The sequence below is a fragment of the Callithrix jacchus genome, chromosome 3 (assembly GCF_049354715.1).
Source record: "Callithrix jacchus isolate 240 chromosome 3, calJac240_pri, whole genome shotgun sequence".
Taxonomy (NCBI): Eukaryota; Metazoa; Chordata; class Mammalia; order Primates; family Cebidae; genus Callithrix; species Callithrix jacchus.
The window spans coordinates 147,850,941-147,872,050 of NC_133504.1; the positions used below are offsets into that span (position 1 = coordinate 147,850,941).

Sequence of the window (21,110 nt, forward strand, 5' to 3'; positions counted from 1 at the left end):
TGGGCCACAAGGCGAGGCCTGTCAAGAATGCCCCTCAGCTTCTGTAGTTCAGCCAGTACACCTGCATTGGCACCTCACACTTAACTACGTCTTAGAATTCCAAACAGTGTAATTTTCGTGTAGAGCATTTCCTCTGGATATCTCTCTCCAGATCTTGTGGCTTTTTTTTCCTGTTAATTATGTTTGGCTAGCTTATCAAATTGGAATGGTTGCAGAAAAGATTAAATCAGCTGTTATAAATTGCAAAGACAAAGTTTTTTTGAAGTTAAAATATTTTAGCTCAGAATTTTCTTATCACTTCATCTTTTCCTCCTTGTTTGCTACACTGGTTGCTTACTAGTGAAAGGATTACATTAATTGAGTCAGTGAAACTACATTTCCTGCAGGAATTATAGAAAAGGAAACTTTACCCAGATGCAATGATAAATGTTTCACTCAGTCATGTTTCCGAGATTCTTTTGCAGTTTCTTTTTTCATAGTTCAAAATAGTATCACATCAATAAACACAACATATTTTAATTTTCTTCCAAAATTTGTTTTTTATTAGTTTAAAAACTCCATATGCAGAAACATTTCTGATGCCAGTCAAAATGAAGCAAATTGGCCAAAGGAAGATTTCCTCTGCTTTTTAATTAATGTATTTTTTAAGATTCTGCCTTGTTTCAAAAGAGAATTAAGAAGGCTCTGCAGGTGACTTAATTCCTTTGCAGTGGAATGTATGCAAATACAAAAATTGTTTCCTTGTCATTAGTATAAAGTTGATATATAAACTTTAATAGAAAAAATGGAAAATATTTATTGGGATATGATGTATTTATCCAATTAATTTTCTTACGGAAATAAATTTTATAAGCCAAAAAGAGGTAAAAGACCCTAATCCCACATTTTGTCTCTTGGCAGATTTTTCTCAAATGTGTTCTGCATAGAAATGTTTGGCTCTTAGATTTTTGCAGAGGAAATGAATTTTACAGAAGCCCTAAATTACTCAGTCTAATGCTTAAAAACCTACTGTTAGAAAGTATTAGTTAAGTAAATTTGAAATCTATTTTGTTGCTTTTTCAGCTCAGTTAATTCCGTACCTATAGGGAGTCAAGACAAAAGGACTGTACTGTTCATATAAAAATACTTGTAATGCCCAGGTATGCTGCTCAGGTAATACAATTCCATCAAAGTGTGAGCTTCCAGATAGCTGTAAGACATAGTGATGAATGAGGCTTCAGATAATCTCTTTATATAGGGAAGAGTATTGCAGAGCCAGGTACATAATTCCAAAGCCAGTATGAATACATGGACTAATCGTTGCTTCTACAGAATATAAGGAAAAATAAGTGTGATCAGTACCATTATTAAAGTTTTTTGTCCTATTCATATATCACAGTACTCATTTCTGTAGTTCTACAATACTGCCATCCTTTTTTGATGTATGCAGTCGTTTTCTTGCCTAAGTATATGTGACTTCTCTTTTCTTTTTCTTTTTATTACTTTGTGCTCATTTCTACAGAGACTTGCTTTGTGAGCTTTTCAAAGTTTATTTAAAAATGTCTTGTCCAAGCCCACACACATAGACATAGAAATATGGTATACTAACATGAACTTATTGATGAGAAGTTTTAAAAAATCAGAGAACTCTGAAAGAAAGTATGTATATAAATGATTGATTATTTGTACATAGCCTAAGGAACATGGGATTTCTGAGAACAAGAAGATAAATTACAGGAGTACATCTTTGCTAAAGAAGATACAGCTGATAGAGGACAACCCTCTAGTCAGTGACAGACAGATAAGCTGGTTAAAGAAGTTAAACCTGGCAGGGCACTTTTTCCTCCCATTTCTGGGCAAGCAAGCATGATGTGGCAAGAAAATAAAAACTATTCACAAATTAAGGAATTTAAAATGAAATAGAACTAGGATAAAAACATGGCATTGGTGTTTAATTATATGGCTTTGCACAATTCAGCTAAACACTTGGTTCAAATAGCCTTAATATTTTCAACTGTAACATTTAGGTAACCTTCTCTTACAGGGTTTATTTAAGGATTAGAGACTGTCAACAACGTGGTTATCATGTGGCATTTACTTGATACACGAAAGTTACTAAATTAACTATTATAATTACCATGAAGATCAGAAACAGACTAATTTTACAAAATCATAACTTCCAAAACCCTTACATCCAAAGGAAATCATCCTTTTTCATGGGGCACATAATTAGTGGCAATTTTGAAAATGCATGCAAAACAGGTAAGTTCCACTTGTGACAGACATGGTACATTAGTCTTTTGTGATTCTTTTCTCACAGTGAAAAAATTAATAGAAGTCAGGCAGAATCAATATCTTCAGAGCTCTGTGAGAGGAATAACTTTTTGTTCTAGACACTTTTGACAGAGGGATTTTAAATCTTAGAAAAATAGCACATTTTGGAATTGCTCTCAGATTTTTCTAAGGTGGACTGTATATATAGAAAGACCTAGAAAAATCTTTCCAAGAAAAAAAAATAGTAACCATAAACCTGAAGAGATGTTTGGCCTTATGTGCTTTTCGCTTCAAGTGAGTCTTCAAGGAAAAACTGGTGATGGAGGGACAGAAATGCTTCACTGAATCTCATCTTTCTCTGATTTCAGTTTATTTAAGTGAAGTTGATAAATCATGCAATGAGAAAATGGCACTATTCTATCAATTTAAAACCAGAATTCCTTATGTATAGAAAGGATAAAATTTCTCTTAGAGGAAACACAGATGGTGAATCCTAAATTCTTCTTACCAATCTCTGTGAACCTGCACACAGAGATTCATGTTTCCTCATATTTTTATGTTCTGAATCGAACATGTGCTAGATTTGTCTCAAGTCCCTGTTACCCTTAAGGATCCATTATGATTTTCACAATTTTAGACATACAAATCTGAGGCAAAATTTTCCTCAAATTTCAGAGTTACAGACAATAAAGCACAACTTATTTCATGCCTCAGTGGTTTTGATTAGATGAACTTCTTAGTGTCCAGCCTTCTATGAATGTCTATTTCTCTCTGTCTGGTGTATCTGATAAGGATACATGCATAAGTTCATGTCTTTTGCAGGGACGTGAAAGAAGCTAGAAACCATCATTCTCAGCAAACAAAGACAGTAACAGAACCAAACACCACATGTCCTCATTCATAAGTGAGAGTTGAACAGTGAGAACACCAAGCCAGGACTGAGCATCAGATCAGTACAAATAAAACCCTGAAAACTAAGAGCAAGATTGAGTAAAAAAAAAAAATATCCATTTTCTTTAGTGTGGAAACCATTGTGATATAGGTTTGTCCTGAGCTAAACCTAAAAGGTAGCAAATTTTTTCTTTGTAATTGGCACAAATTACAGTCTGTAAGAGTTTGGGTACATTTTTAGAAAGAACCCTGCCTAGGTGGCATTTTAGATATGAAGTTGGCTATCCAAGGTTGTAGGTATACCTTTAACTCTTCTGGGGCCCATCTCTGTGTAAGAGGAATCATAAGATCTTACCTTCATGGAAACAAGCTAAGCACTATCATACCTTGATATCTCTTTCAGGCCTGAGATTAAGATGAGACATGTTCATGAAGAATTATGACAGTCATTTTATATCACACTGCAGAGTAAATATGAAAATGAGGAAACTACAAATCCTCTTAAATCTCAGACCTACCAGTAGACAAAGAAAACACACATACACCCACAAACACACACACACACATCCCTACACACAATTAAGTTTGCTTAAACAACTGATGAGGCCTATTTATATAAATACATCATTTTCAGAATTTTCTAATCTGTCTTTTTAAAAATACCAGTTATGGTTGCCATAGAGATGCACAACATTGATCATCTCTCATGGAAAACTCATGTGCTGTGGCAAAAAGTACACTTTGCTGATAGCATAGAGTTCCTATCACTTAGGATCACCTCAGGTTTTAAGCTGAGGTCACATTCTTCTTGGGAAGCACCCAACTAATTAATGAGCATAGTGGGGACACTAGGATGAGGCAATTTTTCTCAATATCCTCAAGAACTTTTCTAACAGGCAATTTTTATTCCAGAACTTCCCACGCTTTGGTGGACTCATGTTTCATCGCAGTTTGACACTGTCTTGGCTCGATCTTGTTATTTCCCTGCTTACACGTATTATATCCCAAATAAAACTCTGGTATGGCTTACTTATCTCAGCATTTACTCCCACGCTACCTGATTGACATACCAATGTTGGATAAGATGTTAATACAATTGTTGAATAAACAGATATACGGACAAACTAACTGATTTCGCACGATATTCACAATGCACATTACCACTGTAGAAGTTTGGCTGCAGTTGAATTTGCTTAACATTGTTTCAATCTGCATTCCTAGACTTATTTAAGAGCATGATACTTTCCCCAAAGTTTCCCTTTAAGTATCTTTATGGATTTTGGTGTTCTGAAGATGTTGATGTATTTGATATAATACCGTTCGCAAAAAAGGTTTTATGTGGAAAAACAAAAACCTCTCTCCAGTCCTTTTTCAAGCCACATCTCACACTCCCAAACTTTGTTTCTTCAAAAAGAGTTAATCTAATTGGCAATATTTAATAACAACTAGTTGGCTCTCTTACTAGAAACTAAGGTCACTCCAAAATTGAAAGATAGGGTCATGAATCATCCTTTCTCTTTCATCTTGTAACCATGCTCTGGCTGGAACTTACTCTTCTGTCCAACTATGTGGCTTCCTAGAGTCTAAAAAGTAATTGGGATTGAGGTTTATATTTTAAGGAGGTTTAATTGTCCTTCTTTCTAGGCCTTAAGGTGAAGCTCCCCATATTAGAGATTTTTCTACTGGAAGTGGCAGTGGGGGTGGTGATATTAGGACACACTCATTTACCAATAATGCTAATTTGTTTCAGTTTGATTTTGCCCCTGTGGTCTATTTCAGGAAATTTTGTGCTAAGAGGAATATCAGACACTGCTTATTCCTCTGGCCATCTGATCATCATAGAATTACACTTCTGCATTCCAATACTTGGCCTGGTATGCCCTAATGGTTAGCAGTACTCTGGATATTATTTTAGAGGCACACTTGTTTTTCAACTAAATTTTTAGATCACTCATATTTATTCATAACGGGCATATTGACCCAGAACAGTAATAAGGGATGTACTGTGACAAACCCAGCATATTTTACTAAGAGAAATTCGAAACTCGGTGATATTTTCTGAGGTATGTACCATGGATTTGGTAAATAGGTCCTGAAAATGAATACTAAAACCAGATGTCTCATTAGAAATTCTCTTAGTGCATCAGTATCTGGATTGGTATCTCAAATATGTCACATCAGGGAAATCCTTATATTAGCTTGAGAGATAAAAGAAAATACTACAGTGATCCCACGAATTCCCCACCATGAGAATACATCAGTTAAAAATGCTTTTTGTTCTCTGTGTATTTGTGCATATCCAGCCCAATTTGCCTACTGGAGACACCACATGAATATGTACTGAGTTTTCTTTACGTGGAATTGGGAGGTCCTAACATCACCCTTATAGGTGTTCTAAGGTACTTTTTAAGGCAACATTTACATATTCATTAAGTTTCTGAAATGTGGTAGCAAGTATAGAACAGAAGTTAGAACATTTTAATTATTTCCTAACTCTATCGCTTATTTCCTATGAGAACTTGACCTAGTGCTTAGTTAACAGAACTAAGGCCCTTGGCTTTTAGAAGGTCCCCAAAGTCTTTTCACGTGACACTGTCCATAGGAAGTTTACATAATGGCAGCTTCTCTGAAGCTGAAGCTCGGAAGCTCAGTACCTCCACTTGTAAAAATAACAATGACATTTGTTTCAGCATAGGATTGATAAGAACAGCCAGATTGGAAAAGATATGTAATTATTTTGCATATTGAAAAATATTATAAAAATGAAAATAAAAAATCTCAGGATAAACTTTAGACAAAATTTACAAAGATAATAAATTTTTCAAGAATGAGTTTACGTCCTTTGCAGGGACATGGATGAAACTGGAAACCATCATTCTTAGTAAACTAACACAGGAACAGAAAAACAAACGCCACATGTTCTCACGCTTATGTGGTAGTAGAACAATGGAAACACATGGACACAGGGAAGGGAACATCACACACTGGGGCCTGTTGTGGGTGACGGGTAAGGGGACGGAAAGCATTAAGACAAATATCGAATACATGTGGAGCTTAAAACCTAGATGATGGATTGATGGGTGCAGCAATCCACCATGGTACATGTATATTTATGTAACAACCTGTATGTTCTACACATGTATCCCAGAACTTAAAGTATAATAAATAAATGAAAAATAAATTTTTCTTTTGGTTCTCAGATTTTACTGTAAACAACCTAAATATTGCCTAGTAGAGTATTGTCTCTCTAGTTGTAGACCTGGTGTAGTAAATACTATTCTAAAATAATCCTTGCCTATTGGCAGAGATCATGTGACCATTTCAGAATAGTATTTACCAGACCAGGTCTAGTTGTAGACCTGGTGTGGTAAATCTTGCTTCTAGTCAGTGGGATATAACCAAGGAAATTGGATATACCTCCTTTGACTATGTTACATTATATGAAAAGAATGATGCCATTTGCTTGGTCAACAGATGTGATATAAAATTCCTTCTTATGAGATTGGAGTAAGAGACTATCTGAGGGATCTGAGGGGTCTTGAAGAAGCAAGCTGCCATCATGTGAACTGCCTATGGAAAGTGTCACATAAAAAGACTGCAGGGTCCCTCTAAAAGCCAAGGGCCTCAATTCTGCATCACAATCAACTCAGCCAACTCTAGAACTAGAACTCTGCCAACAAGCACATGGTCTTGAAATAGGATCCAGAGCCTTTGATGAAACCACAGTCTCAGTTGACATCTCAATTGCAGCCTGTGGAACCCTAAGCAGAGGATACAGCTAAACCATGTTCACACCACCTGACACATGAAAATGTGAGATAAATAACGTGTGTTCTTTTAAACCATAAAGTTTGTAATAATCTGTTTTGCAGTCATAGAAAACTAACATACCACGTTACTTGTCTTTTCTTTCATATTCAAGCTAAACTATCCGGCCTTCCAAAACTAATCTGATATAGGAATTAACATTGTGTTGATAATTCAACATTCTATTATTTTTAGATAATATGCGCGAATGATAAACACACACACACACACACACACACACACACACACACACACATATATATATACAACAGCTATAAATTTCTTAACCTCATGTTTTTCAAAAGGGTTTGCTCAGTGTCTTAGAGAGGTTTCGTGAAGGTGATTTAGGATTACATATAAGTAAACTGATGGAAGAGCATACAAAAAATGTTCCATGTCCTGACCCCAGATTCTCTGCTACAAAAATAGCAATTCCTTTAGGTGTACAAGCTAAAACTCAGCATTAAAAAGGGGTTGTCTAGTTATAAAATGTCCAAGAATAATTTTCTTAAACCAAAGCATTATGGATGATGTGGAGTTTAATAGAGTACAAAGGTTCATCATCATAATCCCTGTCCCAAGAATATGTAGACAGTCAGCAAAGAAAGAAGGAAAAAGAAGAAGGATGGAAGGAAGAAAGGGAGGGAAAAAGAGAGTGTGAGGGAGAAAGAGGGAGGAAGGAGGGAAAGAGAAAAGGAGAAAAGGAAGGAAAGATGAAGAAAATACAATTAAATAATCTATAGAAAAATGCTCTAACATATACTTAACAAATGTTAACTTTTAAAATAGTTATTTTGCACATTTTTACAATTTCATTTAAAAATAATGTAGAGAAACAATATTATGCAGCAATCAGAAATGATGAGTTTGTGTCGTTTGTAGGGACATGGATGAATCTGGAAAACATCATCCTCAGCAAGCTGACACAAGAACAGAAAGTGAAACACCGCATATTCTCACTCATAGGTGGGTGATGAAAAATGAGAACACATGGACACAGAAAGGGGAGTACTAAATAGTGGGGTCTATTGGGGGGAAAAGGGGAGGGCCAGTGGGAGGGGGAGGTGGGGAGGGATAGCCTGGGGAGAAATGCCAAATGTGGGTGAAGGGGAGAAGAAAAGCAAAGCACACTGCTATGTGTGTACCTATGCAACTGTCTTGCATGCTATGCTCATGTACCCCAAAACCTATAATCCAATAAAAAATTAAAAAAAAAAAAAGAGAAACAATAATATCTACCATTTCGTCAGGCAAACCACAACATTATTTACCCTGTTTTACTTTAAAGTTATTAAAATCTAACCAAAATGATAATGATCAGTGGTTAAAATATGAGATAAAATATTTTTTCCCTTCATATATAAAGAAACCAATGATATGTGAGTGAGTTACATAACTTGTGATTCTTTAATGACGACTCTCTGTCTGCTTTATTTATGTATGCTAGGAACATATGCCTTCACCACTGAACAGAGAACTCACTAAAAGATATATTCAAAGGGTTGCCTATTTTCTTCCTAAATTTTGGACTAAAATGGAAATGCATTAGAAAGCCAAAGCAATTCAAGAGCTTCACTTGTGCTCACTGAACTGAGACACTTAGACAGCAACTAGATTTCAAGTGGCAAATGAAATTCAGGTTCCCATGAACACAGCAGTAACTTCTACCATAATAGTAGTGTACCTGTGTAAGGCAGCTCAAGAAATGGGTTGTAAAGTTCCTACTCCAACCACAATGAAGTTTTTATAACATTTTATATTAGTTATAAGGCTTGAAATAGCAAAACACTGAAATGTGTCAATGCCTTTTAGCTCTAGCATGTCTATTTTGGATAGAATCCAAACATACACACCAACATTTATTTAATATACTTGCCAACATCTTCAAACTTTCCCTTTGACATTCTTGCTATTAGAAGGCCAGGAACTTCAGTAAGTTCTGCACTTGCGGGAATCTATTTTCTGTTTTTCAGTCAAATATGAGAATATTTAAAACTGTACATGAGACTTTAGGCTCCTGAAAAATGTATAGTGGTTTTTTTTTCCCCTTACAGGTTGTCACTTTCCAGATTTCATTGCCCACCTTTCATGCTTTCTTCTAACTAAAGTTTTAAACTAAGTCATGGGGTGATGATTTCTGCCAGTGCTCACCACTACCCATTTGAGGCATCATTCAATTGGATCGTGTACATCAGTTGATGAGCACAAATGATGCTATAGGCAGTGTGGTAGTTAGAGATAATGACAATGGACTAAATACTAGCCCGGTTTAACCAGGGAAATAAACTATCTAGGTCACCGATGATGTTCGTGATTCATTTTGAACAGAGAAAAATATTACACACTCAATTATTTTTGTCCCAGAAAATCTGCAAGTTAAGATAATTTCTATATAACAGTAGAAGGAAATTAGTAACTAACTAAAATAATAGGCTGATATGCAAAATCAGATATAATTGTGGCAGTCATGAGGACATACTACTCAATCTGGTCTTCAAGAGAAACTGCTAGAAAGAATGTGCTAGCTGACAGTCTGCAGCTGCTACACATAGAGATTTACTTTGGAGCGTGTGTTGCATCACTTTGATTCATTGGGGTGTTTCAGCCAATAATTGAGCATGGTTAGTGTACTAGAGTGGGGCTATTTCTGCCATATGCTGAATTTTTCTACAAGGCAATCTTTGCTAGGGGACTCCCTGTTGCCCTGAATAATTTCTCATGGCTGCTGATCTCTTTTAGTTCTTTTGTCAGTAGAAACTGTGTCTAGAGGACTATATGATTATAATATTGAATTTAAGGTACAGATACAAAGCAGGGTTCTTCTATGATTTCATGAAATAAAACACAAATAGCAGCAGAGTTAGCGTTTTGGGCAGAGAATCGGTGGTTATTTTGATTTTTATTTTTATCTGTTTTTCTTTTTAAATTAAATTACATTTTTATTTTTATTATGATTTTTCCCCATCTAGCAGAAGTCCCAGTATCTCCTTAGTTTCAGGTATTAATCATTTCAGCAAAGCTAGAGAGGAGTTAAGCAGGCATTAGAAATTAGAGTGGTAAATGCCCGATGGTACAATTAGAAAGTAATATGGAATATTCTTTTAAACACTGCCAGTTCCTTATGTATTCTTATGGAAGACTCCGAAATTAATAGTCCTTCATGACACAACAACGATGTATTGCCCTTCTTGTAAGCTTACATGGAAGAATGAGTGTTTTCAACTTCTGCGGTTTTTAAATACATAGGACTTTCTTCAGAACTGATATAATTGTCACTTCCTTTGTGTTTAAGGTTGCTTTTCAGTTAAAATCAAAAGTAACATTTATATTTCAACAGTCATTACTTTCTATAGTTCTGTTAAACATCATCTCAAAGAATATTGTACAGATGGCATCTGTTGCATGAATGCTAAGCAAAATTGTATTGATTTCACTTGCACTTTGCCTACTAGAATTTGCATCATAAATATCATAAATGTAGAGCTTAGATATCACACAATGCAAAAAGATTTGTGAACACACTGATGCTCTCACTCCACCAAATGACAGACTCGACAGCTTAATTTACATTGCTTCAGGTCTAGATAACTGGCTTTTGTTGTCCTGAGAATATGAATCATTTTATCTCTCGTATTTATAGAATTGAAATTGGTATCTTAGATTTGAATGTGAAATTATGCTAATATGAGGTTAAATGATTATTCGTTAACATGCTAGGATTTTAAGAACATCTGTTCATCTATTGCATGTAAGCACAGGTGTCTAGTTAATAATTACAGATTTTCAAGTCACAGGGCAGAGCTTAACCCACTATTGTGACTCCATGACTCACCCCAGAACTGTGCCAACATGGAGACAGTTTACCCACAAAGATGAGCTCAGTGATATGATAAATTCTCGATAGTTTGATTTCAGATTATTGGTTGGATAATAGTCAAAACTTCACTTACATTGTATTTATATCAATATATATTTTGTACTGAAAAATAGTAGTAATACTTGAGAATAGATATTCCAGCATCTATATAGCTTAAATATCAGGATTAAGAATGGAGACCATTTTCATCAATATAACTATATTATTTGTTTGAGAAAACTCTTTCTGGGAGATAAAACTATAGACCAGTATATAACTTTACTGAATGTTTTGGGAATTTAGTGAATATTAATTTTTAGGAATAATAGACTACATTAGCCTCCTTTTCAGGACAATGGATCACTCAACTGGGCAAGCCACCCACTTATCAAACAACTGTTTGTTTGTCAACGTTCAAATTTTGCCTCCTTGTATCCACCAATCCTGTGGTCACCAATCTGATAAATCTCAACTAAAGCTCCACAAGGAAGGACCCACCATAAATCACTGGACCCCAGACACCAACACCTTCCAGTTATCTGCCCCAAATATCGCTTTCTGAGCTACTACAAAGACTCTGTCAAGCTGGTACCCTTCTCTACGCAGTAGGAAATAAGTTCAACTTTGCCTGATCAATAGGTAATTCTGGTGCACTTAGGGATGTTGTCCAACGTATCACTTTTATGTTTTGATAATTCTAAAGCATTTACAAAGTGCTTACATTTTTACATTGTTTTTAAATCCTACATTTGTTAATCCTGCTAACGATACATTCATATTTACATTTTAGAAGCAAGAGAACTGAGGTATACAGGAGCATATGGCTTGTCCAAGGTCACATAGTAAGTGGTAAAGAAGTACCTTGGCTTGTCCAAGTTCACATAGTAAAGATGCAACTTGATCCTAGATTTTCTAAGCAAGTCTGTTTCTTACATTTGTGAGTTTTGTGTGTGGCCATCTGCATAGACTGCAGGGCCTACAACAATATGAAAATGCAGATCTCTGTTCAAAAAGCAAAAAATATGTTCTTAAAGCTATAAAAATATAAAACTTTTTAGTTTAAAAATATTTGATTACTCATAAATGTAATAGAATAAAAGTGGTACATGTACAGCAAACAAATTAGAAATTAAAGAAAAATTATTTTTGATGTCATAATTTTATACAATACCATGAAGAACAATAGTTACTAATATGCTATCTTGAATTATCTTCAGATTTGTATGGATTACTTTTCTGAAAATTTATTTGTTTGGCCATCAAAATTTATATTTTGGCAACTTATTTTTAACAGATACATTTAAAACAACATTGATTACTCTTGGTAAATTATTAATGTAAGTCACAAACATGTTTTATAATCTTTTAATTCTGAAGTGATCCTTCTATGGATGCAAATACTACTAGAATTGGTGAGTATTTTTTAGGTTGTGACATTATTAAAATAAATATCTGATACTCTTTTTGAAATATGTTTTTCTGTATCTAGAACTTGTTATTCTTAGAGAATAATTTTTCTTAATAGATTTAACTCTTCAAACGAGTTTTGTGTAAAGCTAAATTTAATTTTAAATGTAAATTTATACAATAAATTCTAACATTTCCTTTTATATTTTCTGTAAGTCATAGAAGTCATACATGAAATTGAAAGTGGCTTTATAATTTGAATAAAATTTGAAAGTTATTTATGTATTTATTGATACATCTTTTATTACAAGTGAAACAATAATTTTAAGATTGTCTTTCTTGTCAATAATTGCTTTATCCAAAGCTTCATTTGAAAGTAGTAGTATTTTCTATCAAACATGACATCTTACATTGAATTCGTATTTCAAAGCCTGTGAATATACTTATTTTGCAATGTTGTAGCGTTCTTTAAACCTGAGATTTTAAATTATTTGAAAGAGTCCAATAACTGCCCAATATGCTTTATTGCAACCTACATGTTTATGCTTTTATTTTAAAATAATTTATTGACAAAATTTACTGCCTGAGCACCAGAAATTCCTGTCCTAGCACTCAGGCACAGAATAGATATTTGTGCAGATTCTGTAGAGATATGAGTTGGGTATAGATAAAGCTGGTCTTAGACTGCAGAGTCTGTGGTGCCAGTGCCACCTCCATGCAGAGCCCTTCCTCCCTTTCCTGCCACTATACAGCTGCTGCTCCTGCTCCTGTGGGTGTTGCTGCCACTGCCAGCTTCTTAGGTCATTTGTTGGATATGGATACCCTTCTTTTTGGCTTTATGCTATGCTAAACTTAATTCTTTCTGAGGCCACAGGGGCTCCTGACTGAATAAAGGAAAGGTCATGTATCAGGAAATATAAAAAGCAAATGGACATTAAAACATCTCAGCATATTTTCTTACTACCAGTGGTTGGCTATGATTTCATGATAGCGGAGACTATAAACCCTGTGGACCCAGAGAAGCAGGAATATAATAGGGCCTTTTCTCCTACCTCATTCCTAGCTGAGAGTGACTTGCTTGACATCTTTTTAACTTTCAATGTTGAAAACATTGAAACAGCTACCAGAGACTATTTTTCCATTTATAATACATCTAGAGAATTTCTAGACTTTGTTTTATTTTTTATTTTTATCCCAAGTACCTAGCACAGTATCTGGAACATACAGGCACACAATACATACTGTTGAATGAATAAAGAGTTCATGACAATTTGATTGTGCTAATCATTATACATTGTCTACATATATCTAATAATCATGTTGTATACCTTAAGTATATGCAATCTTTATTTGCTAATGATTTTTTTTAGAAAAATTAAAAGTGTGTGAGTAAGCAGCTACTTAAATTAAACTGTTAAGAAACCATGGTCACAGGAACATGTTGCAAACTCTGGAGCACACCATTTAAATTATATTCTGTGGGATGATACTTCCTGTATCAAAGCTCAGGGTAGAGCAATTTGTATAAAATAAAATGTTCTTGGTAGTCCCTGAAATTGTGCAATGTGCCCTGTGTGAAGTCTACTCTCTGTTCTAAAACTCTTCCACTTTCCCAATGTCTAAGAGTCTAACATTCTTTCATTTGAATTTGGTTTTATTTTGTTTGGTTCTAAAATTATAGCTCCCTTAACAGAATGAAGATATATCTATATACATCTGGGCTACATAAAAGTTTTAGGTTCTTACAAATTTACTCCTGCTGAGAATAGTACTCCTGAAGTGGGACCTAGAAAACACGTGAAACAAATGACTTTGGAACAGGGAAGAGTCAGTGAAAAAACAAATAGCAATGGGTCGCCCAAATATAAAAATTCCTCAATTTGATTTCTCTTTTTTCTGATAAAATCCCTTAAGAAATATAATTTCCTCCAAAGTTCTAAACTATAAAAGTGCTTTAAACTCACAGAAAGTCTTTTATGTGACTAGAACAGAGAACTGCATGTTCTGTTTACACAGATGGGTAGAAGAAAAGGTGCACTGGCTGCTCCAAGGAACAGTTAAATATGATCAAAAATCCTTGCTCCCATCTGCTGTTGTCAGTAGTGCTTTCAGAAGAAGGAGGCTCAAATTCCAAGCAGCCAAGGCACATCAGTAGTATTTAGTTGACTGAGACAGCCATTTTTCCTTCTGTCTGGGGAGTTGCTCATTTGACTTACTTCTCAGTCCCCTTCTTGCTTATTGGTCCCATAGCACTACTTCTTAAATGCCTTCTAAGAATTCCACCTTCTCTTCAAATTTATACCTATAACGAAGGGGACCTTCCTGGTCCTAAATGGTACTACCAATGATAATAGAGTTGCAAAGAGATGCCAGGGACACTTCCAGAAATCTCTTAGAGTCAGAGTGCTGAAGCCCTAAGCATTCTGCAAATGTAATCTGAAGCAAACATCAGGAGCACTCTCACCAGTACCCCAGCTGAACACACAATAAAGTGATGACATCAAGATCTTTAATTTGCTAAAGATTCTTAGCACATTAAAAGGGATATGTCAATCTCAGCAGGAGACTGTATATAACATAAGTAGTTACTACCCACAAAAAAGACCCTCACATTAAAATATGCTACTAGTAGTCAGTACCTATTGAGCACTTACTATAAAAATGTACTTTTGGGCCGGGCGCGGTGGCTCAAGCCTGTAATCCCAGCACTTTGGGAGGCCGAGGCGGGTGGATCACGAGGTCAACGGATCGAGACCATCCTGGTCAACATGGTGAAACCCCGTCTCTACTAAAAATACAAAAAATTAGCTGGGCATTAGCGCGTGCCTGTAATCCCAGCTACTCAGGAGGCTGAGGCAGGAGAATTGCCTGAACCCAGGAGGCGTAGGTTTCTGTGAGCCGAGATCGCGCCATTGCAATCCAGCCTGGGTAACAAGAGCGAAACTCCGTCTCAAAAAAAACAAAAACAAAAAATGTACTTTTGCTTAAGCACTTTACCTTCTTTGTCTTATTGAATACAGAAACTGGCAGGGTGGTGCACTTATCTCCATTTTACGGTGGAATAAATTAAGGCTTCCAGAAATAAAATAACTTTTGCAAGATCAAAAAATAGGTAGGTAGTGACCTAGAGTTAAAGCTGCATTTATCTGACCCTAGAGCTTGACTTCTGGGGAACAAAGTATTATACTGATGTGATTAGCACTTCTTCAGATGTCTTTTTTCTCTGACTAGTGATTTTAGGCTTATACTAATAAAGGCACTTTCAGTCCATGCTGCAGGTAGTAAATTGCATTTTTTTCTTTTTGCCTCCATGTTATTTGCTCTATGACCAGAAATACTGCCCAACAGAATTATATTAAATTAGATGGTTTCTGGGCCCTAGCCATGTATCTTGACATCTTTCCTGAATCTTGAGTCCCCATTTCTGGGCTAATTACATATTATGTCTATTTTTTATCCAATGGTTTATTCCAGTAGATTCTAAATTCTCACTAGACACTATTAGAATTCCTCCCTTAAAATGAACATCTGTCTGTTTTCTGCTCAGAATGCTGTTTGAGAAGCAATTTTCATTTTGCTGGACATGAATGAAGAAATATATACTTAATCATAGTGGATTATCATTATTCATCTATAAGATGAGCTGGTTTTAAGGCAAAGCTGACATTATAGTTGTCAGAGCAAAAGAGAGTAAGAAACTCGATCTCTGATGCCATTGTTGATATTCTGGAGCCACAGACTCTGTAGTGTACCCTACCCCCCTTTTTTTTTTTTGAAATGGAGTTTTGCTCTTGTTACCCAGGCTGGAGTGCAATGGCACGATCTCTGCTCACCGCAACCTCTGGCTTCTGGATTCAGGCAATTCTCCTGCCTCAGCTTCCCGAGTAGCTGGGATTACAGGCACGTGCCACCATGCCCAGCTAATTTTTTGTATTTTTAGTAGAGACGGGGTTTCATCATGTTGACCAGGATGGTCTCGATCTCTTGACCTCGTGATCCACCTGCCTCGGCCTCCCAAAGTGCTGGGATTACAGGCATGAGCCACCGCACCCGGCGATTGTACCCTACCTCTTATTTCCAGTTACATGAGTAAATAAATCCCCTTACTGTTTATAACAATTTGAGAGGTGTGAATGCAATATGCAGATGTAAAGGTCCTAATTCATATAAGGTTTGGCATCGAACTGTGATGGGTTAACTGAACAGGAAACACAGGGTGGAGAAATTTCAGAATTTATCTTCAGGCTGGGAAGTTGATGATGCCTATTAGGTGTTCTGCAATGGCTTGTGTTTTTACCTTTGTGTATGAGGACATAAATCATGCCTTGGAAGGGTACAGTATTGGGAAGTTGTGAGAAACATTCATGCTGTTTTAGTGTACTGATTAATTATTCTGGCCTTCAGTGGGGTCTGACAAGCAGAGTAAGTTCAGGCCAAAAATGAGCTGAATGCCCACAGAGAGGAAAAACAGAAAGGCTGCTTTGCTAAGCAAGGCTCTTCCTCTTCGTCTTTATTCGTAGTTAAAAGATAATGCAAAGATCAGGTTTGGATTTAAAAAGCAAAATTTACTTTTATATTCAGTGTTGAACAAAGAGAATTGAGAAGTAAGAAACTTAGCAGAAGATACAGTCAGAACAAGACCAAGAAAGAACACTCAGCTTTAGCATTCTAAACAAGACTCCTAACATTTACAGTTTGAACTGGCTTGCTTACTCTACCATTGGTCCATTATCACTGTGACAAGAGAAATGAAATGTGCAGAATGACTTAAATTAACCAGATCTTAATCCCTGGGCATACGAACAGACCAAGGGGTACTCGTCGAATATCCAGATAGTCTTAGATAAACGGATGAGAGGATAAATTCTGGGTCTATAATCAATACAGTTCTGCCTTATATCACCACAGTAACTATCCAGCATCTATAAGCAAAATTATTATCATATAAACATTTTCAAAAATTCTCTACTTCTTTTCCACACAGAGACCATATAAAGTCTCATACCTGACCTGCATCCAGCTACCCACATTAGGTATTGATCCCTAATGGGAAATGCAACAGTTGTTCTATATACCAGCAAAACTACTTACCTGGAAGGGCATCAGAAAAGGCTAACCCAAAAGTTTTTGTGTAGTCAAGTGTAAGGGAAAGTCTAAACACTGAATACACATGCACACATACCCCCCCCCCACACACACACACAATTGTAGATAGAGGGTATACTTAGTCAAAATTGCAGAATTGGGAAGTAAGATATTCAGAATTAAAGACTGATAGACACATGCCAATGGTTCCTTGAGGCATGCCCAGATGTTGTTCAAACTCATTGAGCAGCGGGTGGTTTCCATCTCACCTAGAGCTATACGTAATCCACAAAGCCCTTCACTTCTGTCTTTCACCAGTCCAGCTCCTACTGCTCTCTGGACCACATGCTTTACTCCAACCACTGACTTCCTTGTTGTTCTTGGAAGAACAACATCTCAAGGATTTTGCATTTTCTGCCTCTTATGTCTGTATAATCCTGTTTACTTCGATGTCTACATGGCTTGATCCTGGATTGTCTTTACATCTTTAATCAAAGAAAACTTATCAAAGAAGACTACCTCTAAGCATTTTCTCAAAATTTTTAATAGTCTACCTCTCCATATTTCATGTCTTCTTTCGCTCATTCTTATTTTCCCACCTTAGTTCTTGCCATATGTATTTTGCCTAATTTTAGTGTTTATTGCCAGTATTCACTTCTAGAATGTGGGATCCATGAGGGATTTTTGTCTGTTTTGCTCACTTTTCATTTTTAAAACCTAAATTATGTTTATGCACAGTTAAGCTGTACTCAATAAAAATGCATTGAATGTCTGTGAGCAGTGGATCACACTTGTAATCCCAACACTTTGGGAGGTGAAGCAGGCAGATTGCCTGAGCTCAGGAGTTCGAGACCAGCCTGGGCAACAAGGTGAAACACCATCTCTACTGAAATACAAAAAGTTGTCCCAGTGTGGTGGCATGCGCCTGTAGTCCCAGGCACTTGGATGGCTGAGGCAGAATTGCTTGAACCCTGGAGGCAGAGGTTGCAGTTAGCTGAGATAGTCCACTGTGCTCCAGCCTGGGCAACAGAGCGGGACTCCATCCCAAACAAACAAACAAACAGGCATTGAAAGAATGGATGAGTGAGCCAAGAGGGCAAAAGAAGCCAGAGGCAGGAAAGGGATTCCTTCAGAGGCTAAGTCTGCGATGACAGTGGATGCTTTCCAGAGAGAAGCAGGGACCAAAAGCGCCACTTCCTCAGAGGTGTTCCGTGTTACCAATTGTGATGTGTATGTTGCAGCTCATTCAGTGACTAAAAGAACATACAATAAACACTAAAACTTTACAACAAACAGTGATTGTGGAGGAATAATTATGAATTATGACATAATTGTGAGAGAATAATTGTGGCAGGGAAGAAGTAGTGAGTAGTAGCAGTACCATCAAAAGAAGTGCACTCCGTGAGGAAGACCAGTGTTTGTCTGTTTATCATACCTGCATTTGTAATGCAGGCTCAGTACTTTAAAGAATTCTCCACCCACCCATTAACATGAAAGAACAAAACTTATTAAAAGAAATTCAGTCACTTTACTTAACTTTACAGCCTAGAAATATCAACTCTACAACAGATGGAAGGAGACAGAGCCCTGTTTTACGTCCTACCAACTTGAAAGTGCATCCATGTCTTTTCTTTGTCTAGTCTCTATGTCAGAAGACATGCCAGACACTGTCTACCCTCCTTTTCATTGATGGAGACAAAATTCCTTATTTGTTCTCAAGTCTGCTGGACATTTGCTTTGCCACTCTATAATTCCAGTTGTAAGTAGCCCCTTTCCTTCAAAAGATCTCCTGAGCCTCAAACTTTCCTTACTCCCTCCTTTTGATGTATAATGAACCTGGACTTTAATTTATAACAGTATAAAGAAGACTTGACTTAATTGTCACAGTGTCCTGAGGAGCCTCCAACAATGATGATGTCTGCAAGAAAACAAAAGCTTCAAAGCTACTATATATTATCTTATTTCCAGGCCTGATTCACTTTCAGTATGCTCTGTGGTATATTTTGGTAGAGCATACAAATTATTTGTTTTCAAGGAATACCCCAAAGGGAAAATGAGAAATTATAGAAAACCAATGAGCATATTATTGACTAACAGTATTCAAAGCTCCTCTCCAAGGAGAGGTGAAATGCAGGGAGGTAACATTGTTCTTTTGCATGTAATTATTTTTGTTTCTATATCTTAAAAAAATGCTTAAAGGGGTTTAAAATTGGCCTTCGTTTTATAAATTAATTTTGTCATTGCAGTCTCTTGAAGTACACAAGCTGCCTACATTTGTCTCTGAGTCCTGGGCATAGAAAACATTCACATAAGGAGGACTGCTCTGCTCTCTTCCCACCTGTCATTTTTTACTGCCCCAATGAAATTCTGCTGTTCATGTTTTGAGGTTCACAGTAAAGCTATTTCTGTGGAAGGCATAAAATTATTATTTTTCTCTTTGTATGAGAGGAGTTTGCATCAAGTAGGAAGCTGAGGATTTTAACCTGATTCAAACTTAATACTCTTCTAGACTTTAAAATTTAGAAAATTATTTCACTAATTTCTTTGATTATTAGAATTCCAAAGATACAGATTCTCGGGTTCTACTTAGAGAAATTCTGGTTCTGTAGGCCAGATATGGGGTCCAGGGATCTGAATATTTACCAGAAATCCAGGTTACAAATTAGAAGAATTTGACCTCTACAGAATGTCAGAATGGAGCATATCATCTAAATGTGAAATAAGAAGGCATTTTATTATATTTGTGTAACTCTTTTGATTTAGGATTTTATTTTGGCCTTAACACAAACTTTTTCTCTTATAGTTCTGAAGGTCAAAAATCCAAAATGGATCTCAGCAGGACCTTCTGAAGGTTCTTGGGAAAAACCTTTTTCTGGCCTTTTTCAGTTCTAGAGAATGCCTTCAGTTTTTGGCTTGAGCTCCCCTTCCACCCTCAAAAATAGCAACAGCTGGTCTTTCTTATGCTGCGTCACTCTGATACTGTTATAAAGGATAAATCATTCTATTTTAAAGACACAATCACACATGTGCTCATTGCGGCCCTGTGTACAATAGCAAAGACCTGGAACAAACCCAAATGCCCATCAATGATAGACTAGACAAATAAAATGTGGAACATATATGCCATGGAATACTACACAGCCATAAAAATGATGAATCCGTGTCCTTTGTAGGGACGTGGATGAATCTGGAAACCATAATTCTCAGCAAACTGACACAAAAACAGAAAACCAAATACCACATGTTCTCACTCATAGGCGGGTGTCAAACAATGAGAACACATGGACACAGGGAGAGGAGCAGCACACACTGGGGGCAGTTGCAGGGGGCTAGGGAAGGGACAGTAGGAGGGTGGGGAGTGTGGGGAGGGATAACATGGGGAGAAATACCAGATATAGATGAAGGGGGAATAGAGGCAGCAAACCACCTGGTTATCTATGCACCTATGCAGCAACCCTGCATGACCTGCACATGTACCCCAGAACCTAAAGTAAAATAATAATAATAATAAAAGATATAAGTTGACATGTATTACCATTAAAAAATAAAAAAATATGATATTAAAACACACACACACAAAAATAATACTGTGTTTGCAAGAATGTGGAGAAACCAGTATAGTTAAGAGAGTAATTGGTACAGCCTCTGTGGGAAGAAATCTGGTATGATTAAAGAAGTGAGCTAACAACCTAAAGAAAGCTATAAAGAATGAACACATAAGTAAAAGGAAATAAATTTTTGTTGACATTTTGTATTTAACTAATCTTGAAACTGAAGAATTGTACATCTCTTTTATATGAGATAATAAATT

At 36.3% G+C, this 21,110-nt stretch overlaps 1 long non-coding RNA gene across 1 annotated transcript in view; it reads left to right on the top strand.

Annotated features, from left to right (window-relative positions):
- The first annotated feature begins 6,836 nt into the window (after window positions 1–6,836).
- Window positions 6,837–21,110, top strand: part of LOC118152096 (uncharacterized) — a 60,916-nt gene continuing 46,642 nt past the window's right edge. Inside the window, exons 1-2 of the long non-coding RNA XR_008479911.2 lie at window positions 6,837–6,957; window positions 7,834–7,917. This is a non-coding gene — a long non-coding RNA (uncharacterized LOC118152096). The remainder of the gene's footprint in view (window positions 6,958–7,833; window positions 7,918–21,110) is intronic.